The 19,760-nt window shown below is 40.2% G+C and overlaps 1 pseudogene across 1 annotated transcript in view; it reads right to left on the minus strand.

Annotated features, from left to right (window-relative positions):
• Window positions 1-6,711: 6,711 nt before the first annotated feature.
• The window catches only part of LOC309659603 (ceruloplasmin-like), a 43,393-nt pseudogene continuing 30,344 nt past the window's right edge, over window positions 6,712-19,760 (minus strand). Inside the window, exons 13-15 of the transcript in view lie at window positions 18,721-18,922; window positions 16,059-16,197; window positions 6,712-11,433 (exon numbers count right to left, since the gene is read on the minus strand). The product of the transcript in view is annotated as a ceruloplasmin-like (transcript). The remainder of the gene's footprint in view (window positions 11,434-16,058; window positions 16,198-18,720; window positions 18,923-19,760) is intronic.

Genomic DNA, 19,760 nt, shown 5'->3' on the forward strand with positions numbered 1-19,760 from the left:
AATTCTTCTAGGTCTTTGTTAAACATTTCTTGCATCCTCTCGATCTTTGTCTCCATTCTTATTCCGAGGTCCTGGATCATCTTCACTATCATTATTCTGAATTCTTTTTCTGGAAGGTTGCCTATCTCCACTTCATTTACTTGTTTTTCTGGGGTTTTATCTTGTTGCTTCATCTGGTACATAGTCCTCTGCCTTTTCATTTTGTCTATCTTTCTGTGAATGTGTTTTTTGTTCCACAGGCTGCAGGATTGTAATTCTTGCTTCTGCTGTCTGCCCTCTGGTGGATGAGGCTATCTAAGAGGCTTGTGCAAGCTTCCTGATGGAAGGGACTTGTGGTTTGTAGAGCTGGGTGTTGATCTGGTCTGCAGAGCCCAGTAAAACTTTAATGTGCTTGTCTGCTGATGGGTGGGACTGAGGTCCTTGCCTGTTGGTTGTTTAGCCTGAGGCGACCCAGCACTGAAGCCTACAGGCTCTTTGGTGGGGCTATTGGCAGACTCTGGGAGAGCTCACGCCAAAGAATACTTCCCAGAACTTCTGCTGCCAGTGTCCTTGTCCTCACAGTGAGACACAGCCACCCCCCGCCTCTGCAGGAGACCCTCCAACACTAGCAGGTAGGTCTGGTTCAGTGTCCCTTGAGGTCACTGCTCCTTTCCTTGGGTCCCAATGCGCACACTACTTTGTGTGTGCCCTCCAAGAGTGGAGTCTCTGTTTTCCCCAGTCCTGTCGAAGTCCTGCAATCAAATCCCACTAGTATTCAAAGTCTGATTCTCTGGGAATTCCTCCTCCTGTTATTGGACCCCCAGGTTGGGAAGCCTGACGGGGGCTCAAATCTTCACTCCAATGGGTGGTCTTCTGTGGTATAATTTTTCTCCAGTTTGTGAGTCACCCACCTGAAGACAGCAGTTATGGGATTTGATTTTATGGTGATTGCGCCCCTCCTACCGTCTCATTGTGTCTTCTCCTTTGTCTTTGGATGTGGGGTATCTTTTTTGGTGAGTTCCAGTGTCTGCCTGTCAATGATTGTTCAGCAGTTAGTTGTGATTCTGGTGCTCTCGCAAGAGGGAATGAGCGCATGTCCTTCTACTCCGCCATCTTGAACCAGTCCTATCCTTTACTGAAAAGAGAATGAAGTCATTTTGGCAACTGTATTTTCTTTAATTGGAGTGAAGCTAAAGCAATGACTTTCAAACTTTGGTGTCTGTCAGAGTTTATCAGGCAGGGGTCTAGGCATCTGCATTTTTCTCAAAGCTGTTAGGAGGGACAACTGGCCCCAAGGCTGTGCAATGGAAAGTTGTGAGGGCTGCTGTGGCTTTGGACCTTGGCAGACCTCAGACTGGGGCTCCATGTTCTGTGCCAGAAACCTGCACAGCTTAACCTGGGGCTTCTAGAAGGCTACCAAAACTTGTGCCTTAATGGGACAGGAATGCTGTACATATATGCCTTCATAGGAATCCAACATAACTGATTTACTGTCCTGTGTGAAAACAGTCAGTAATCAAACAGTTTCCTTTGCTGATGCTTTTACCTCTGACTTACTTCTCTCCTAGGTAATGGGGAAACGTAGTTCTTAGTATTCTTTTATGTTTAGTAGGAATCCTTTGTTCTTGCTGCTGCTCATATTGTTGCTATGGGTTTGGAGTGCAAGCCACCCTGGATGTCTGGTCCTAGGGTCTATGGGGAAGAATGACGGATAAGACTGTGGGGCCATCAAGCTGTCGGGGGAGGAGTGTACGGCTGTTGTCATAACTGACGCCATCTTGGGCTCATCCAGTTCCTCCTGTCCTTCCACTGACCCTACCCAGGACTGTAGTACATGGGAAATCGCTCCTCTGTCATCAAGGGCTTGGTAGTAAATAGATATTGGTTAATGACCGTTAGGTCCATGTGGCCTCTGTGCTCTGTTAGCTTCCAGTCATGAAGACCTTCACTGACATATTCCTGGCAAACCATGAAACTAGTTACTAATTCATAAATCTTGACTTAGGAATAGTACTTCCTGTTTCCAAGCATCTACCCCCATACCCTGGGTTAACTATAAAATTGTCCCAATGGCCCCTCGGCAGTGCAGAGAGCAGCTGCTGCGAATGCTTCTGGATCCTTGTCCACCTAATCCTATTCAGCAAGTAAATTATCCTGTAATAAATGGATCCATTGATTATATGGAGCCGTCTGCCTCATTTTTTGGTCTCAAGGTAACTTCTGAGTCATGTGGACACTTTTCATTCTCTCTGTCATCCAAGAGCCAGCAAGTTTCCAGGCATTTTCTTTTCTGTTTTTTTAAAATTTATTTATTTTATTTATTTTTATTTTTGGCTGCGTTGGGTCTTCGTTGCTGCGCACGGGCTTTCTCTAGCTGCGGCGAGCAGGGGCTACTCTTCGTTGTGGTGCGCAGGCTTCTCATCCCGGTGGCTTCTCTTGCGGAGCATGGGTTCTAGGTGCGGGGGCTTCAGTAGTTGTGGCTCGCAGGCTCAGTAGTTGTTGTGCACAGGCTTAGCTGCTCCCCAGCATGTGGGATCTTCCTGGACCAGGGCTCGAACCCGTGTCCCCTGCATTGGCAGGCGGATTCTTAACCACTGCACCACCAGGAATCCCTCCAGGCATTTTCTTCTTATTCATTTTCTACTCCATGCTCAAACTCAGCCCTGTGGGATGGAAGCACAGTGATCAGAGCACAGCAACAATCCCCGAAGTCACATTTTCCAGAAAATTCTAGCCCCCCCCCCCACAAATGCTCAGATAGTTACTGAGCTGAGGGCTCCAGAATAGATACTTATAACACTCATATTTGTGGTGAAATGAAATGGTTAGACAGTAACCTCCGTGACCAGTGCAAGTAAACATTTTATGGTGTAATATAGGAAGAGTCATGAAGTCATAGTTCTGTCCTGTTTTGAGGCAGTTGACCTTCCCATTAAAAGGCATGTAGCTGCTCTGTGACAGGAAGTGGGGAGAGGGCTGTGAGCCTCAGGACTCTGTCAATAAGAGGGAGAGGTCACTGGGGGCTAATAAGCAACCAGTCGTGGGCAGAGTGAACACTGCAAACCTCCTTACAGTGATTGCAGAGTTGATACTTAAAAGTGAACTTAGAATAATGTTGCGGTTGAGAATTTCTGCCCTCAGCATAGACTGGGATGAGACAAGAAGGTGCAGGAGCCACCAGGAGAGGCTCAGCTGACTTGAAGTATTTTGGGAAAGAGAAGAGAGGAACCTACACCAGACCAAACACCCCTTCCTCTTAGCTGTGTCTGTCAGAAGGTTTTCACCTCAGAACCCCAGGGTATAACTTTGTAGCTTGTTATAAATAATTATTATATGCCCGAGTTAACTGTTTAGTAGCCCAAGTAAAGTGACATGTCACAAGTATTTTTGGTTTGTTTGGTTTTCTTTTTTTTGTGTTTTTGGCCTCACCACACATCTTTTGGGATCTCAGTTCCCTGATCAGGGATTGAACCCGGGCCCTCAGCAGTGAAAGCGTGGAGTTCTAAACACTGGACTGCCAGGGAATTCCCACATATCACAAGTTTTAATCATTTTCCACAGTTTCTTTTCTTGTCGGCTTAAAGATTTCTGGATTGGGTGGGTCGTCTCTGCATTTAGCAATAGAGATTCTAAATGACTGGTAATGAATAAAAACAAGGAAGCAGTCTTCCTTACAGACTATCGCTCCAGCTTTATTTCTCTCTGGCAAGATGCGGTCTCTCGTTATCTCCGATATTCCTGCTTATACTCTCTAATTTGCTTCTTGTTGACCCATGAGAACTGGCTCTAAACCTCTACCCCATGACATCAGAATTATTAACAAAGCAACCACCCAGGACAGTGCTTCACTTTGTGACAGCAGGAGACACTGAATATAAAATAGCAGGTCATCCTGGCCGTGACCAGTCAGACCACCACGGAGCTATCTTTTTCACAGAAAGTTGTGTAACTCTGGAATTTCATCAGTGAGTGTGGTCACGTACAGAACTTTGATAATGAGTCCCTGACTTGACCTAGTGCAGTGCGAGCTGGCTGAGCCTCTTCTCCACTATTGATCAGTTCAGGACTGTGTTGGGAATGATCACGCAGGTAGGTCTTTGATCGCTCCATGCCCTTTGGCTGCCCATTAGTGGGTCAAGGTCCTGCTCATCACCTTCTGTCAGGTAAAGGAGTCAAAGGCAGAGGAAGAGAGAAAGCCAAAACTCTAATCTAGCAAAAGCCTTGATGGTACTGATGTCTACAGTGGTATTGAAAGGGGATTTTTTTTTTTGAATGGCATAAAGATTTCAATTACTCCTTCATTCTTGTTCTCTCACTTCCCCTGAATGATGTAGAAATCAAAGCATATGATTTATTAACAATGAAAAAGAACCACAATACTAGAATTATTTTTGCAAAAGATTAAAGAATAGCATTCACAAGGTTTGATTACAAGAACATCACTGGGTGACTTTCTTGAAATGTCTTCCTCCCTTGTCTTTCCGGACTGATTCCCTCTTGCTTCTATTCCTTGCCGGGCTAATATACTCAGTGCAGAGCTTAGCACTTTGATTTGTGCCCTGAACTTAATTTATAAAAGGTGACTGAGTGATGACATGAAGAGGCCAACGCCACTGAAAGAAAAGTTCATTGTGACTCACAGTTAGTTCCCCTAGAAACGAGAGACAGACGTGTCACACGGCCACACGAAGAGGCACTAAAATTGTTCAGAAGCAGGAACCAGGGGAAAGCATAGGCGGCCACAGTGCTCACTGGGGTTTCTATGAAAAAGGCAAGGCAGGGCACAATAAATGGTTTAGGATTGGCTACTTTGAACAATTCCAGCAGGCTTTAGAGGCATAGGGACTGTATTTGTCTGGTACTTGTCTCAGGTTGATTTAGGGCAAGGGAGGTATTGGCTTGGTGTATGAAATCTAGATAAAGGAGGCTGTTGGCGATATGGACTTGGGATTGGTAGGTTTGTGTATAAAAGTCTGGCTCACCAACAAGTTGTTTATAATCTCTAGGAATTAACTAGCTCTGGGAGCGGCAGTCCCTCCCCAGCTCGTAAGGTCCCCCAAAGATGTCAAAGCACCATCAAATATTGAAAATTAAAAACATAATTAATACATGTTTCATTTCAGAATTAACTATTTATGTGACTCTCTCCTCAGACTGGGCTTCCTTGGGACAAATAACTATGCCTTGTTTTCTATTGAATCCCAAGCACTTAGCATAGTGCTTGACACATAGCTTAATAAATATAGAAAGAACAAATGAATGTTAACTATAATAATAGTCATTCATAATTATTAGATGGTTACTGTATACCAGCACTGTGTAAAAGCCTTATAAATTTTATCTCCTTTAATTCTCAGAGCAACCAATTAGATAGATGTATTAGTTTTTTATTGCTGCTGTCACAAATGGCCACAAACTTAGTGGCTTAAAACAACATAAATTTATTATCTTACAGTTCTGTATGCCAGAAATCTGACATGTGTGTCACTGGGCTAAAATCAAGGTGTCAGTGGGGCTGTTTCTTTTAGGAAGTTCTAGGGGAGAAGCTATTTGCTGCCTGTTCCAGTTTCTAGAGGCTGCCCACAGTCCTTGGTTAATGGCTCCCTCCCGTCTTCAAAGCCAACAATGGCAGGTTGAGTCTTTCTTACATTGCATCACTCTGACCTCTTTTGCCTCCTCTTCTACTATTAAGGACCCACCCTGATAATCCTGGAAAATCTCCTTATCTCAAGGTTAGTAGATTAGCTAACTTTAATTCCATCTGCAACCTTAATTCACCATTGCCTTATAAGATAACATACTCACAGGTTCTGGGGATTAGGATGTGGACATCTTTCTGGGGGCTATTATTTTGCCTACAGGATACCACTATTAAAAAAAACACAAAATTCAATTGAGTAAATTTTGAAGATCTCATTGGCGTTATTCAGTGATTCATGAACAGGGCAGCATAGCATCTAGCAAATAGAAAGGAGCGCCAAGGAGCTGTGCAAGATGAAAGACTTTTATAGGCAAAAGGGAGTGGAACAATGACGTGATACTAGCAAAGTGAGGATTGTCGTAGTAAGGTCCTCTTCCTTTCGGGGATGGCAGGGGTCTATCAGGTAGACAACCTCACTAGTACTGACCAGGTAATTCCAGATTGACTGGTTTAAAGTTCCATTCCTGGGAGAAGCCAAAACTGTAATTTTAAGTATTCAATCCCCGTTTGGTGACATGGGGCTTAGCATACGTGAGTCAATTTGGGGCCTATTCTCCCTCTCTTCTTTTTAAACAAACACCACGGATATCTTCATTTTACAGATAACGAGACTATGGATGAGAGACATTTTATATCTTGTCCAAAGTGCCCCAGCTAGTGAGTGGGTGGCTGGAATCCAGTTACAGGCTTGCCTCCCAGAGATGCACCGTGGCCTGAGGGCGTTAGAACATGGCTCCACACCACGGCAGGCGGGGCCTCCAGGTTTCTCCGCCCTTTGGAAGAATGCTGTCCAGGCTTTGGTTGGCAGCTGACGGATTCAGAACCTTCTTTTTGTCAGTTTACATAAAGGTGACCAGGTTTAGAGGGCTAATTGATTATTTTTAAAATTTATTTATTTATTTTTGGTTGCGTTGGGTCTTTGTTCTGTGGCTTCTCTTGTTGCGGAGCATGGGGTCTAGGCGCATGGGCTTCAGTAATAGTGGCACGCAGGCTCAGTAGTTGTGGCACGTCGGCTCAGTAGTTGTGGCTCACAGGCTCTAGAGCGCAGGCTCAGTAGTGGTGGCTCACGGGCTTAGTTGCTCCGCGGCCGGACAAGAGCTCGAACCCGTGTCCCCTGCATTAGCAGGCGGATTCTTAACCACTGTGCCACCAGGAAAACCCCGGCTAATTGATGTTAAACAAACTTGGAGAATAAATCAATATAATAATTTATTCATTGAAAAGTAAAGGAAGATGGGCATATACTATTGGCCTCTTAAAAACTTTGTTTATAGACTTACTCAGAAAATATTTTGGAACAAAATAGTCTCGGTAGGTATAGAATTTGAGCAAAGGAGTGTATTTCTTTTTCTTTTCTTTTCTTTTTTTGGCCTCATCACGCGGCTTGCGGGATCTTAGCTCCCTGACCAGTGATCGAACCCGGGCCCAGGGCAGTGAAAGTGCTGAGTCTTAACCACTGGACCACCAGGGAATTCCCAAGTGCCTTTTCTTAAAGCATATTCCTTTAGTTTTTTTTTATTTTTAACTTTTTTGTACTAACAGTATTTCTGTTTAGATAATGGGTACTCATCTTTAGAATAAGAGCACCTTCCAATAGTCGTGCTGGAGACACATCCCACTGATGCAGTCTTAGTCTTTGACTCTTCCCTGTTAAGAATGCATGCAGATGGCCACCTTTCCACTCAACTCCATTCAGTAAATCACATTTCACATATCCATTAAATCAGGGTTTATTTTAATAGACTATCTTCCTGTCAGACTCTGAATCCCATAGTCTAGAATTGTGTTCTTAAATAAATGAATGAGTGGATGAATTAGGCATTATTCTTGGTGAGATTTGGGCACCATCTTTTGCAGTTTCTTAAAGAATACTCTAGTTTTATCAGTAACACTTTTTAAAAACTCTCAGACTTGGATGTTTCTTGGGGTGGATGGGGGTGGTATTTGCATATTTTATAGGTTCTGATTAGTTTCAATATCAAAGAGTGAAATAGTATTGCTAATTTTGTCCCATGTTACAATAGCATTGTTAGTATATTAATTTTTAAAAAGTCTTCTGGAGACACATATTGGAGTATTTTGGGGTGAAATGATATGATATCAAGGATATGCTTGATAATACTCCAGGTATTCATGCATTATTTGTGAAATTCAGAGGTGAAACAGTGAAAAGAATGAAAAGTCTGATTTTGGTTTCAATTTTCATGTTGAACCCTTTTGTTTAACCAATTCCTGCTTTCAAATATTCTTACTAATTGTCTAAGGCAGAGGCTTGTTAGCCAACCCACAAGATATTTCTAATTCCTTCTCCCTGTTATTTCTACTATAGAGGCTACAAAAGCTTGTTTCCAGCCTTCCTTGCAATTAAGAGTAGCCAGATAATATTTATGGCCAATGAGACATAAGCAGAAGTTGGCTGGGTCTCCTTAGAAGGTTTTTTGCTTTCTTGATAAAATGAAAAGATGTGGTTGGTGCTACTCCTTTTTTCTACTTCTCTGTCTTCAACCTGGAGTAATATTTGGAGCCACAGCAACCATCTTGCAACCATGAGGCAACAGTCATGAGGAAAAGGCCAAGGGCATTAGAGACACTGGCCCTCATATAATCAAGTTGCTGAATCAACCTAGCAGGCACCTATCTCCTAAATTTTAAAAAATATTTGAGACAAACACCATTGATAATTCCCTTTTAGCTGGGTTTTCTGTTAGCAGAAGGCATCCCAACTGTTAATATTGCTAGATGCAAGGACAGGGCATGAGTCCTTATTTTTGGTTCTGGAAAACTGGAGCTTATACATTATGAAAACTGAAGTCTTCCAAGCTTAAGGCACAGTACAGTATATGGATTTGCATTTAAATACTGATTCATACGCTTACCCATGATATGAGGATTTCATTTTTCCAATGTTTGCAAATGTCCTAGTTTAGGGTAAAATCTTGGATGGTGTGTTTTTTTCCTAACCAAGCTAGACTTCTGTTTATAACTGCTCTTTTTGTCCCTCTTGCCCACCCCCATTGCCATTTGTTAAAAGCCTGGTTATACCCCATAGACTCTACTCCATGGACACAGTCTACAGAAAGAGGAAGCAGCTCATAGGTGAAATTCACCAAGAAAACTTTTATTTCAAGCTAGTTTTCCTGGCACATTGCCATGAAAGTCTTTAGACAGCCCCTCCTACACTCCTTCATCCCTGAAGTTTTTCTTCTTCAGCAACTTTAGCTAAAATGGTTACATACCTTTAAGGAAAAAATATAAGGTTTATATAAATCTTAAGAACATCCTTAAAATGACTACCAGTGCTTTTGCAAGAAAAAACTTACTTACTAAATTGATAGCAACATCACTGTCACTTTGCCATGTGGACAGAAGACCTGAGACCCAACTTTTTTGCTTTAGAGTATTTGTAACACAAAAATCTAGTTTCCCAGAGAAACCATGTTATAAGTGAAGGATTTATTTTTTGGACAGCACATGAAACTCTCTTTTATTAAGGGCAGGAATAAAGACACAGACGTAGAGAATGGACTTAAGGACACCGGGGGAGTGGGTAGGAAGAGGAAGCTGGGAATAAGCGAGAGAGTGGCACTGACGTATATACACTACCAAAGGTAAAATGGATGGCTAGTGGGAAGCTGCTGCATAGCACAGGGAGATCAATTCGATGCTTTGTGACCACCTAGAGGGGTGGGATAGGGAGGGTGGGAGGGAGGCTCAAGAGGGAGGGGTTATGGGGATATATGTATACATATAGCTGATTCACTTTGTTGTACACCAGAAACTAACAAAACATTGTAAAGTAATTATACTCCAATAAACATGTGAAAAAAAAATGTTAGGAGTTTGGGATTAACATATATACACTACTGTATATAAAACAAATAACCGGGACTTCCCTGGCAGCCCAGTGGTTAAAATTCTGTGCTTCTACTGCAGGTGGCACGGGTTTGATCCCTAGTCGGGGAACTAAGATCTTGCAAGCCGCGTGGTGCGGCCAAAAAAATAATAAAATAAAATAAAATAGCTAACCAACAAGAACCTACTGTATAGCACAGAGAACTATATTCAATATTTTGTAATAACTTATAAGGGAAAAGAATAAAGTGTATATATATATATATCTGAATCACTTTGTTGTACACCTGAAACTAACACATTGTAAATCAACCATACTTCAATTTAGAAAAAAAATAAATAAATATGAATGATTATAGGAATAAGAGTAATAATTACTATTACTGTGTTAATAATATTATTCTTGGTATTAATATGATGTTGCAGGTAAAAATTATATTTGGGGCTAATATGTTTTTGGCTTTGTGAGAAATGTGGTCTTTGTCTTCAGAGCGGACCCCACGGAAAAAATATCTACAAAACTCGAGAGTGGCACAGACTATTTTAAATAGTGTATGACATATATATTCAGTAGTTTTCCTGATTTGAAAAGTAATTTAAACTTTACAGTAACCTCAGCAGAAACAGAAACATACAAGAAGAAATAAACCTCACTTATAATTTCACTACCTAGAGAGAGTCACTATTAACATTTCAGTAAATTTCTGTTTAGTCTTTATATGTATATATATATATATGTATATATACATATATATGTTTTAAATATAAAATTTGAATTATATTTCAAATACTATTTTTTAGACTGCTTTTTTAATCACTTAGTATTGTATTATAAGCATTTTCTCATTAAAATTTTAAGGCATGATTTTTAAAGTGGGATAATACTTTAGATGATAAATGTAGCAAAACTTATAGTAGATCATTTCCTCATTTTTGGTTTTCCACCAACACAAAATAATATGGTGATAAATATTTTTCAGCATTGCTGATAATTTTCTGAGATCAACTGCCAGGTAAAATTACTGAGTCAAAATATTAGAATCATTCTGTCAAAAAAGGATAATGACTTCATGAACAGTCTAAGTAACTAAGGAACTGATGAAAATCTCAGTAACAAAGACACTATTTTCATACTGAAGTTGCTAATAAAATGTATTGGAGAAAGGAGAGATGGGAATGAGAGGAAATAAAATGTCACTTGAATGTGAAAATAAGATTATTAGAATCGTTATTTAGTTTCTTTCCAGAGTTGTGGAAACAGTATACACTTCCACCAAAGTATGTGCATTGCACCCTCTCACCACACTGTTATTGATACTATCACTGGAAAAAAAACAAAACAAAACTTTGCCAAATTGATGGCTTTCTCATTCAAAAAGTATCTTACTGTTGTTTAAATGCAATTTTAAGTGATTTGATTATGAGCAAGTTTAGATATCTTTATAGGTTCAATAGTCATTTGTATTTCATCTTCTATGAATTATCTGTTCAAATCCTCACGCATATATTGTAGGAATCTAGAAATTACATTTAACTCTGAAGTATCTTTTATCAGATCAGATATAGTTACCTAAATTTGGTAAAGAAAATAAAGCTAGATTATCTTGGTCCTGTCAAAACAGTAGTCTTTGAATGAATGAGTGGTGTGTCACATCATGTAAACGTCCAGTGGATCAGATATCCTTATATAAACACTGAGTTTATTTAAATATCATCACTTCTAATTAATTTGGCGTACCTTTTCACTCGATTACAGTGTAAGTGCTTTCCATTCCAGCCCCAAGGTGAACATTGATATGGCAATGAAATAACCAGATTCCAACATCTCTTGGATACATTTCTACAGTTTGATAGATCCCAGGAGGAAGGTCATAAACATCAGAGTGATACTCTCCCGAATCCTCAACAAAAAGACAAAATTAAATAGCTTATAAGAGGCATCAGTCATTTACACACCTCACTGTTTGCTGTAACTCCTCATTTCTATATACTTCGTCAGATGACGATTAGAATGCACTAGGTACCACTGCACCTCTCCTCTGAATACAATTGAGAGTTTGGAGAAGGAAGTCCTAGAACTTTTTAGTGATAGGCCACAGGGAAAACATCTCGCTCTAACAGGATGCCTGTGTCCGTATCGGTGTTCGGTACCTTGTCAGCGTCTCACACAGAATGCTCTAGATTTCAGAGAACATCGGTTTCACAAATCCCAAAGGTTTTAACTGCAATATTTCTAACTAGAGATGTTGGTGATATGAAGATGATCATTTCTCTAGATATAGCTATCAGGAAAACTCATGGTTACAGGAAGAAGTGGAGCTACCTCTGCCTTCTGGGGTTAGGCCTGAAGGCTGAGGGCTTTAATGGCCAATTTCTCTCCTAAGCAGAGAACCTGAGGTTTAGGAGACTATCTCATGTGTAGGCTACTTTGATTTTGACAAATGAAACCCAGGGTCTGGCTAGGTTAGATTAGAAAGAGAGTAAGAGGGAGATGAATTTCTCTGTATAATAATATGGGAGGTATTTGGAGGATGGGGGATGTGTTGGAGAGTGCAGCTCAAGATGGGGTCCAGAATAATGTGAGGAGAGGACAGAAGTCAAGAGAATGTGGAGAGGAAGAATGCAGAGAAAGAAGTCTTGAGGGTGAGAATAAAAAGCAGGAGAGCCAGAGGTTCTCAGCCATGCATAGCGGAGGGATAATTAAAGACAAGGGCATTTAATGTCAAATGGTAACAACAAATGGTGATGCTTTCACTGTGTAGTAATAATAATAAAAACCCTCTTATTTACCCCCAAAATTTCACTTGAAGTCTATGACCCACAATGGCCTTGATTTTGTGTTTGGTTAAGTGAGTCCTAAGAAATGGGGGTGTGTTCCAATTTGGAGCTGCACAGAGACATGAGGAAATACCAGCCACAGGAGGTGAGAAGCCAGAAAACTGAGCAGAAGCAGGAAATGAGAGTTGGAGATGGCTAGAAGAAACGTAGGCTCTCAAGACTCCCTGGAGATATTAGAAGGTAGGGGGAAGGCTGAGCCGTCTCCCACTTGAGTCATTGCTATTTAGGGAAATTAATTTTGCATCTGAAGTGACAACGATATGGATGACATAGATACATTTCTAAGATGTCAGAAAATGTAGAGAACAACATGAAACAATTTTAACTAAGAACTGACAATGTCCAAGGTATTAGTAAATGTACCATATGTACCTGGAGCCCTGGCGCCGAAGGAAACCACAGCCTTAGGGAATAGGAAGTGACTGGCTCGCTTGTCCCAAGACCCAGTTAGTAACACCAGGGGGCTGCTCTGCTGTGCCTAGATGTTCCAGGGAATACAGACCAGCAGCTGCATCATTGCTGGAGTACTTAAGTTTAACCTCAAGGGGAGGGGAAGACTATTTGAGTCCATCTGTGATGGGTTTGGAGTGAGTGGCTAGAGTTGACAGCTGATGGTACCAGGTTCCGTGGTACAAATAGGATCATTCTTTTTTTAAAATAAAATTAATTAATTATTTATTTATTTGTCTGTGTTGGGTCTTCGTTGCAGTGCGCAGGCTTCTCGTTGCGGTGGCTTCTCTTGTTGCAGAGCACGGGCTCTAGGCGCGCGGGCTTCAGTAGTTGTGGCACATGGGCTCAGTAGCTGTGGCTCGTGGGATCTAGAGCGCAGGCTCAGTAGTTGTGGCACACGGGCTTAGTTGCTCTGCGGCATGTGGGATCTTCCCAGACAAGGGCTCAAACCCATGTCCCCTGCATTGGCAGGCGGATTCTTAACCACTGCGCCACCAGGGAAGTCCCAAATAGGATCATTCTTAAGGGAAGCAGCTTTCTGAAAAGGCTAAGAGTGAGGGGTTCTGGAGTCAGAGCCAGGGGTTCAAATCCTACGTTTAACACTTCCTGCTTGTTGGAAAGTTCTTTACCTTGTTAATCCTCCATTTCCCTATAAAATGGTGATAAAATAGTACCTCTTTCATAGGAAAGTTGTGTGGGTTCAATGAGAAATCCATGCAAAACACTAAGCATAGCATCTGGCACATGAGGACTTAATAAAGGTTAGCTATAATCATCATTATAGAAATGTTACCATAAAGTCCACTTAATTTGACGCCTTATAATATGATCATTTATGTAGATGTAGCCCCTGAAAGATAACTCTGGTTTCCTTTCATCTCCACACAACACTTGGCATGGTTCTAGGAATATCATAGGCATTTGCTGAACTGAACAATCTGAATTGAACAACAAATACACTGTAAAAAACTATAACCGGATTTTAATCTCTTTTGTTCTAGTTTTTAAAGTCTAATATAAACAGTTATGAACTTAATAACAACCCTATTATCTAGGCTTTTCCTTAAAAAATATGGGAGCATAGATGGAAGCATAGAAATGTCATGATTGTTGGGCGTGGGTGACAGATAAAGAGGTTCATTATTTTATTCTCTCTACTTTATTATCTAAAATTCTCTGTTATAAAATTAGTTTTTAAGCAAAAAAGCTTAAAGGAAATAAATTTGTTTATTAAAGAAAAGAAAGCAACACACCAGTAAAACTTTGCGTAAATTGCCACACACAATCATTTAAGTTATTTCTATGATAGGCCCAGAGCATTAAAGCAACTATGAACTGAATGCATCTAGAATTCAGGAACACTTTATGTGAAGTTTCTATCAATGTGTAAAAGATAGACTGTATCATGCCAAGTGGCTAGATTAAAAGTGTGAGGTGTCAAATACATAAAATATAATTCATCTTCAATTGCACATTAATGTTTATATAAGGGATTAGGATGAGGAAATAAAGAAAATGCTCTTTAAGTAAATAAATGATACTCAGAGATAGAAAGAGGAAGGATAAAATTGAAAATACTTATAATAAATTAGAGAAATAGCTATCAAAAGTGGTCAGTGAAAAAAAATTGTAAAGAAATATGACAGGTGGGGTGATGGAAAGCAATTCAGACAGAAGATGTAAAGAGAGTAAGAACTCATAAAGTAGAAAAAGATGGCAATAATAATAATAAAGGTACCATAAAGCCAGTTCACACCTAGTTCCATATTTTAATTTGATAACAAATATTAAAGGAATAATAAAATTGGAAGGCCACCATTTGTGATCCCCGTTATAAAAATTGAGTCAGACAAGGATCATCAATGGATCCTTTTTAAAACTACAGGATGAAAAATTGTTGTAATAAACTATATAAAAAGTTACTTTACAGATTGCTTATTAATTACAATAGGAAGATGTTACTTTTAAAATGGGGAGAATGGTACACATCACCTTCATAAAGTTATCAAACTTAGCCTTCACAGTATTAGGACCTGCTGACCTTGTGTGCCTCTTGATGTGATGTATGGGAAGTACACAGCTTCACCTATGCAGTGCTCTTGCCAAAGGTGTTTGACATGGATCCAATCACAAGGAAACGATCAGAACAATACAGAATATGGAACGTTCTACAAAACTGACCTGGACGCTTCAAAAACGAAACCTCATGAAAGATCAAGAAAAAAAAGGAAAAGGTCTCCTGATTTTAGGAAAGATACGACAATGACAACCAAATGCTAAATATAAATGATTAGATCTTGGATTAAGAAAAGTTACAAAGAGCGTTTTGGGAACAACTGGTGATATTTGAATGGACTGTATGTTAGATTCTATTATTGAATTAATGTTAATTTGAAACAGGTGATAACGTTATTGTGGTTGAGGCAGATTGTCTTTATTCTTAGGATGCACATGCTTTAGTATTTAGGAGTGAAGAGTCATGGTGTTTGCAATTTACTTTCAATTGGATTCAGAAAAAAACATGTATAGAGAGAAAGCAAATGCAGCAAAATGTATATAAGTGTTCAAGGAGTTTTTCTTTTATGTTACTGAGAGTTTGAAAATTAAAAAAATAAGTTGGGGGCTTCCCTGGTGGCACAGTGGTTGAGAATCTGCCTGCCAATGCAGGGGACGCAGGTACGAGCCCTGGTCTGGGAGTATCCCACATGCCGCGGAGCAACTAGGCCCGTGAGCCACAACTACTGAGCCTGCGCGTCTGGAGCCTGTGCTCCGCAACAAGAGAGACTGCGATAGTTGAGAGGCCCGTGCACCGCGATGAAGAGTGGCCCCCGCTTGCCGCAACTAGAGAAAGCCCTTGCACAGAAATGAAGAGCCAACACAGCCAAAAATAAATAAATAAATAAATAAAATAAAAATAAAGGAATTCCTTTAAAAAAAAATAAGTTGGGAAAGAAAGGGTAAAACTAAGGATGATTATAGATGTTTTATTTACTTATTGAGAAGCATCAGAACAGAGTAAGAAATGCAATTCATATATTCAGAAGCATTTATCAAATGTCTATGGGATATAAAAAGCTAAAGGTATAACTATTTACTTGCATCAGATATATTGCAGATTGTATGTGTTGAACCTCAGTCCTGGCGTGGTCATTTCCTGTCCTGTTATCTTGCCATGCTGCCCCAACAACTGGATTACAAGGTACCACAGTAACTAAAGGGAGCTGCCCAGGCCTCTTACCGTGTATTGAAAGCTGTGACCATGAAAGGGAACTGTGTGCAGGTCAAACTCACCCCCCATGCCAATCAGATACCAATTCACTTCATCCCAACATGAAATGTCAGGCCTTGGTTATTTCCTAACATTCTTCCATTAATTGCTGTGGAGGACACAGTTTATTATATTCAACAAGGATTTGAAGTAATATGTTTTTTTAAAAAGCACCGTGATATTTTCAGAGGCCATGAGGGTTTTAAGGCCAGCCTAAGGAAGCCGTTAAATATGACCAAGCCACCCACTCATGGGTGTGTCTAATGCTAGACAGAGAGTTTTCCTTATCTGAGGAAATGAGGCACTGACTTTGCTTTAACATAATCGGGTTGGTCTAGAATAGTTCACAACTGAGGATACTTACATTGGTGGATACTTAAATATATCTATATATTTAAAGTATACTTAAAAGTATCACAAGAGGCTTAGAATATTAGGAATGTGTTCCCATTTAACTGTCTTACATCAAACCTTCATGATCTGTCACCAGTATGACTGGAATGGCCATTTGCCTGAGGTCTTGTCTCGCCCCCTCTCTAATCCTCTCCAGGTGTGGCTTCCAACGGGTAATGGGAAGAAAATATTAAAATAAAAAAAAACCCTCTCTCTCTTTATATATATCCTCCTTTTTACTTTCCTACTTTGTGTGCATCTTTGGAAATGCAGAGAATACATTATTACAGTGGCACAAACATATAATTAATAACCAGATATCTATAGAGGTTGGGCTCTAACACTTTTAGCTGATGGAGGGATGTAATAGAAAAAAAACTAGGAGACTCTGCTTTAGATCAGTGCTTCTCAAACTTTAATGTGCACGTGGCTGTAGGAATCTTGTTAAAATGCAGATTGTGATTCACTGGGTCTGTGAAACCTGAAATTCTGCATTTCTAACAGGCTCCCAAGGGACGCTGCTACTGCTGGACCACGGACCACACTTGGAGCATAAGTGCCAGAGTTGTTCCTAAAACACACATCTACTCCTATTGTTCCCTAGCTCAGTGCTCTTGAAGCCTTTAGTACATTGGTTCTCAACAGGATCTTGTCCTCCAGGGGAGTCAATGCCTGGAGACATTTTTTAGTTCTCACAACTTGCGGGAAGGGGCTATAGGCATCTAGGGGGTCGAGGGTATGGGTGCTGCTAAACATCCTACAATGCACCGGACAGCCTCATCACAAAGAGTTATCTGACCCAAAATGTCAACAGTGGCAAGCTTGAGAAACCCCGGTTTAGATCAAGTTTAAATTGTTAACAGGATATTCAGGGTCTTCCACACACAGATGGCTTTTTCTTTCCAGGTGCTGTGTGACTTAGCTCACATTCTTCTTTCCACCTGGAAGGTCATTCGTTCTCTACTAGACAGACTCACAGGCATCCTTAAATACTCAACTAAGTTCTCCTCCCCTTCATGAAGCATTTTTTGACCTCCCAAATAAGAACTTAAAACACAGCACTGTTTATACTTCTGTCACGGCATCTCCTCAAGTCAGCCTTGTACTGTGGCAGCACACTGAACAATTTGAGAGACGACCCATCTTATGGCTTTTGTATCTCCTTAGGGCCTAGGACAGTGCTTTGTGCCCTCTGTGACGCTTATTAAAAGACTATGGATAGAATGGATGTTGTCCTCGAATTAATTTTAAATTTACATATATTTCTTGCAGGGGGATAAAACCTAAGAAGGTGAAAAATGATCATATTTGGATTTGCCTTAGTTAAGGATTCCTTAACCAGTCATATCCCTGAACTTCCTCAGGTGAAAGGATTGGGACCTGAAGTTTGACTAAGTAAGACTGTGATAAGTGAGCTTGTTTATATGCTTTTTTATTTGAATAATTGTCTTATTACTGTGATTCTAGATGAGGGGGGTGTAGGTCATAAATAAGGCAAATCTAGTCACAATGAACCTATAAAAGAGTTTTGGTTGATGAGCATGGGATTTTTAAAGGTCCTGCCTATGAAGTTCCTTTGGTAATGGTGGTGGGGAAGAGTGGGTGGGGCATGTGCTCTTCAGTTTGCCTCAAACCCTAGCTCTCCCTCGGTCCATCCAGGTAAAATACTTAGAAGAGCCTGTAGTCAGACCCTCCAGAAACGATAGCTGATCTCCTCGGTTTTACATTGCCCGCAGGGCTCCAGAGACATTAGAATTCACAATGCTGCTAGGACAGTGGTCTGCAGCCTTCATGCCAGTTCCAGCCCACTCACTGCCCTTTTCTCTATGGCTCATGAGCAAAGAATGGTTTTTAAATTTCTAAACAGTTGGAAAAAATCAAAAAAAATAATATTTCCTTACCTGTGAAAATTGTGTGAAATACAAATTCCAGCGCCCATAAATGCGGTTTATTGACTTTTACTTACATTATTTACTTACCACTTACATTTGTTTACATCTTTTCTGTGGGTGCTTTTGTGCCACAAGGGTTGAATAGAAGACAGCTCACGGTGGAGACCCTACGGTCTACAAGCCTAACTCTTTACCATCTGGCTCTTGGTCCAGGTGATCTGCACCCCAGCTCTATGTGATCATGTTCTTTAAACTGTTCTGAGAGTGACAGATGTAAACCTTTGTCTGTTTCCTTTGGGCAGAACAACCTGTAGGCTACAGTCAGTGAGTTAGTGAGTGGGCATTACCATGGATTTGGTTGCTGAGGTCAAGAGTAGCATCACTCCTGTCTACTTGGTTTGATTCTTGAGAATAGGTATTGATGTTTTCTTCAGAGTACCAGGATTCATTCTCATTAAAGATCATGAAGTGGAGAACACGGTGAACTATGCTGGCTTTGGTGTCTTTTCGATATACAATCAAAGGACCTACCAGTCTGCTATTAAGATCCTGGAGAGGCAAAGCAAGATGATAAACTGTGCCCACAACTTTTCCCAGTCAAGGAAAAGAGTGGAAACAAGTTTTAGTTTGAGTGAGGTCAGATCCTGAGTTTTGAATGATTAGGATTCTGAGTGTAAGGAACAAAATATTTGACATGCTAAATTCTTGATTGAAAAAAGTGATCATCTCACTCATTAGAGTTGAGGTCTGAAGAGAAGAACAAACTCCTGAAAGGGATTTTAGACACATTCCTTAGTGGATTTAGCTCTATCTTTGAACTTTTAATTAAAAAACAGAACTTCGGTTTTAATTAGAAGTCCTTGGCACTGGAGTTGATGGACAGACGTGTCTAAAGGTCTCAGATCCCCCCCTCTGTGATGCCTCTGCCTCCGCAGCCACTTTCAGCTGGGAACTTTGGTTTGTTTATATTTATTTTGTTTTGGGGTTGAATGTCTGTGTCTGTTCTTGGTTTGGTGGAGAGTAGGCCAAAAATAACTAAAAGGCCAAAGAGTGAACTCTTTGTTTTTTGTTTTTTTTTTAAATACAAATAAACTGGAACTCCAGAGTTAAGAGTTTTTAAAAGATATATACTATGTATGCATTTATTTGTCACTAATCATAGAATTTTAAAACTCCATACTTTGTTTTCTGGAACCCAAATCTTATTCAATGAAGCAAAGAAGAGAGTATTATCATATAATTTTACATATATCTATATATCTCTATATCTTCCAATCCACTGTAACATTTTGGAAAATAGCCTAAATCTAAGTAATCATAATGTAATAATTTAGTTTCCTCTTGAAAAATGCAAACCTGTATAGAATTAAAAACTGAGCAGTATTTA

Source organism: Balaenoptera physalus, assembly GCF_965194825.1.
Source record: "Balaenoptera physalus genome assembly, chromosome: 4".
Classification (NCBI taxonomy): domain Eukaryota; kingdom Metazoa; phylum Chordata; class Mammalia; order Artiodactyla; family Balaenopteridae; genus Balaenoptera; species Balaenoptera physalus.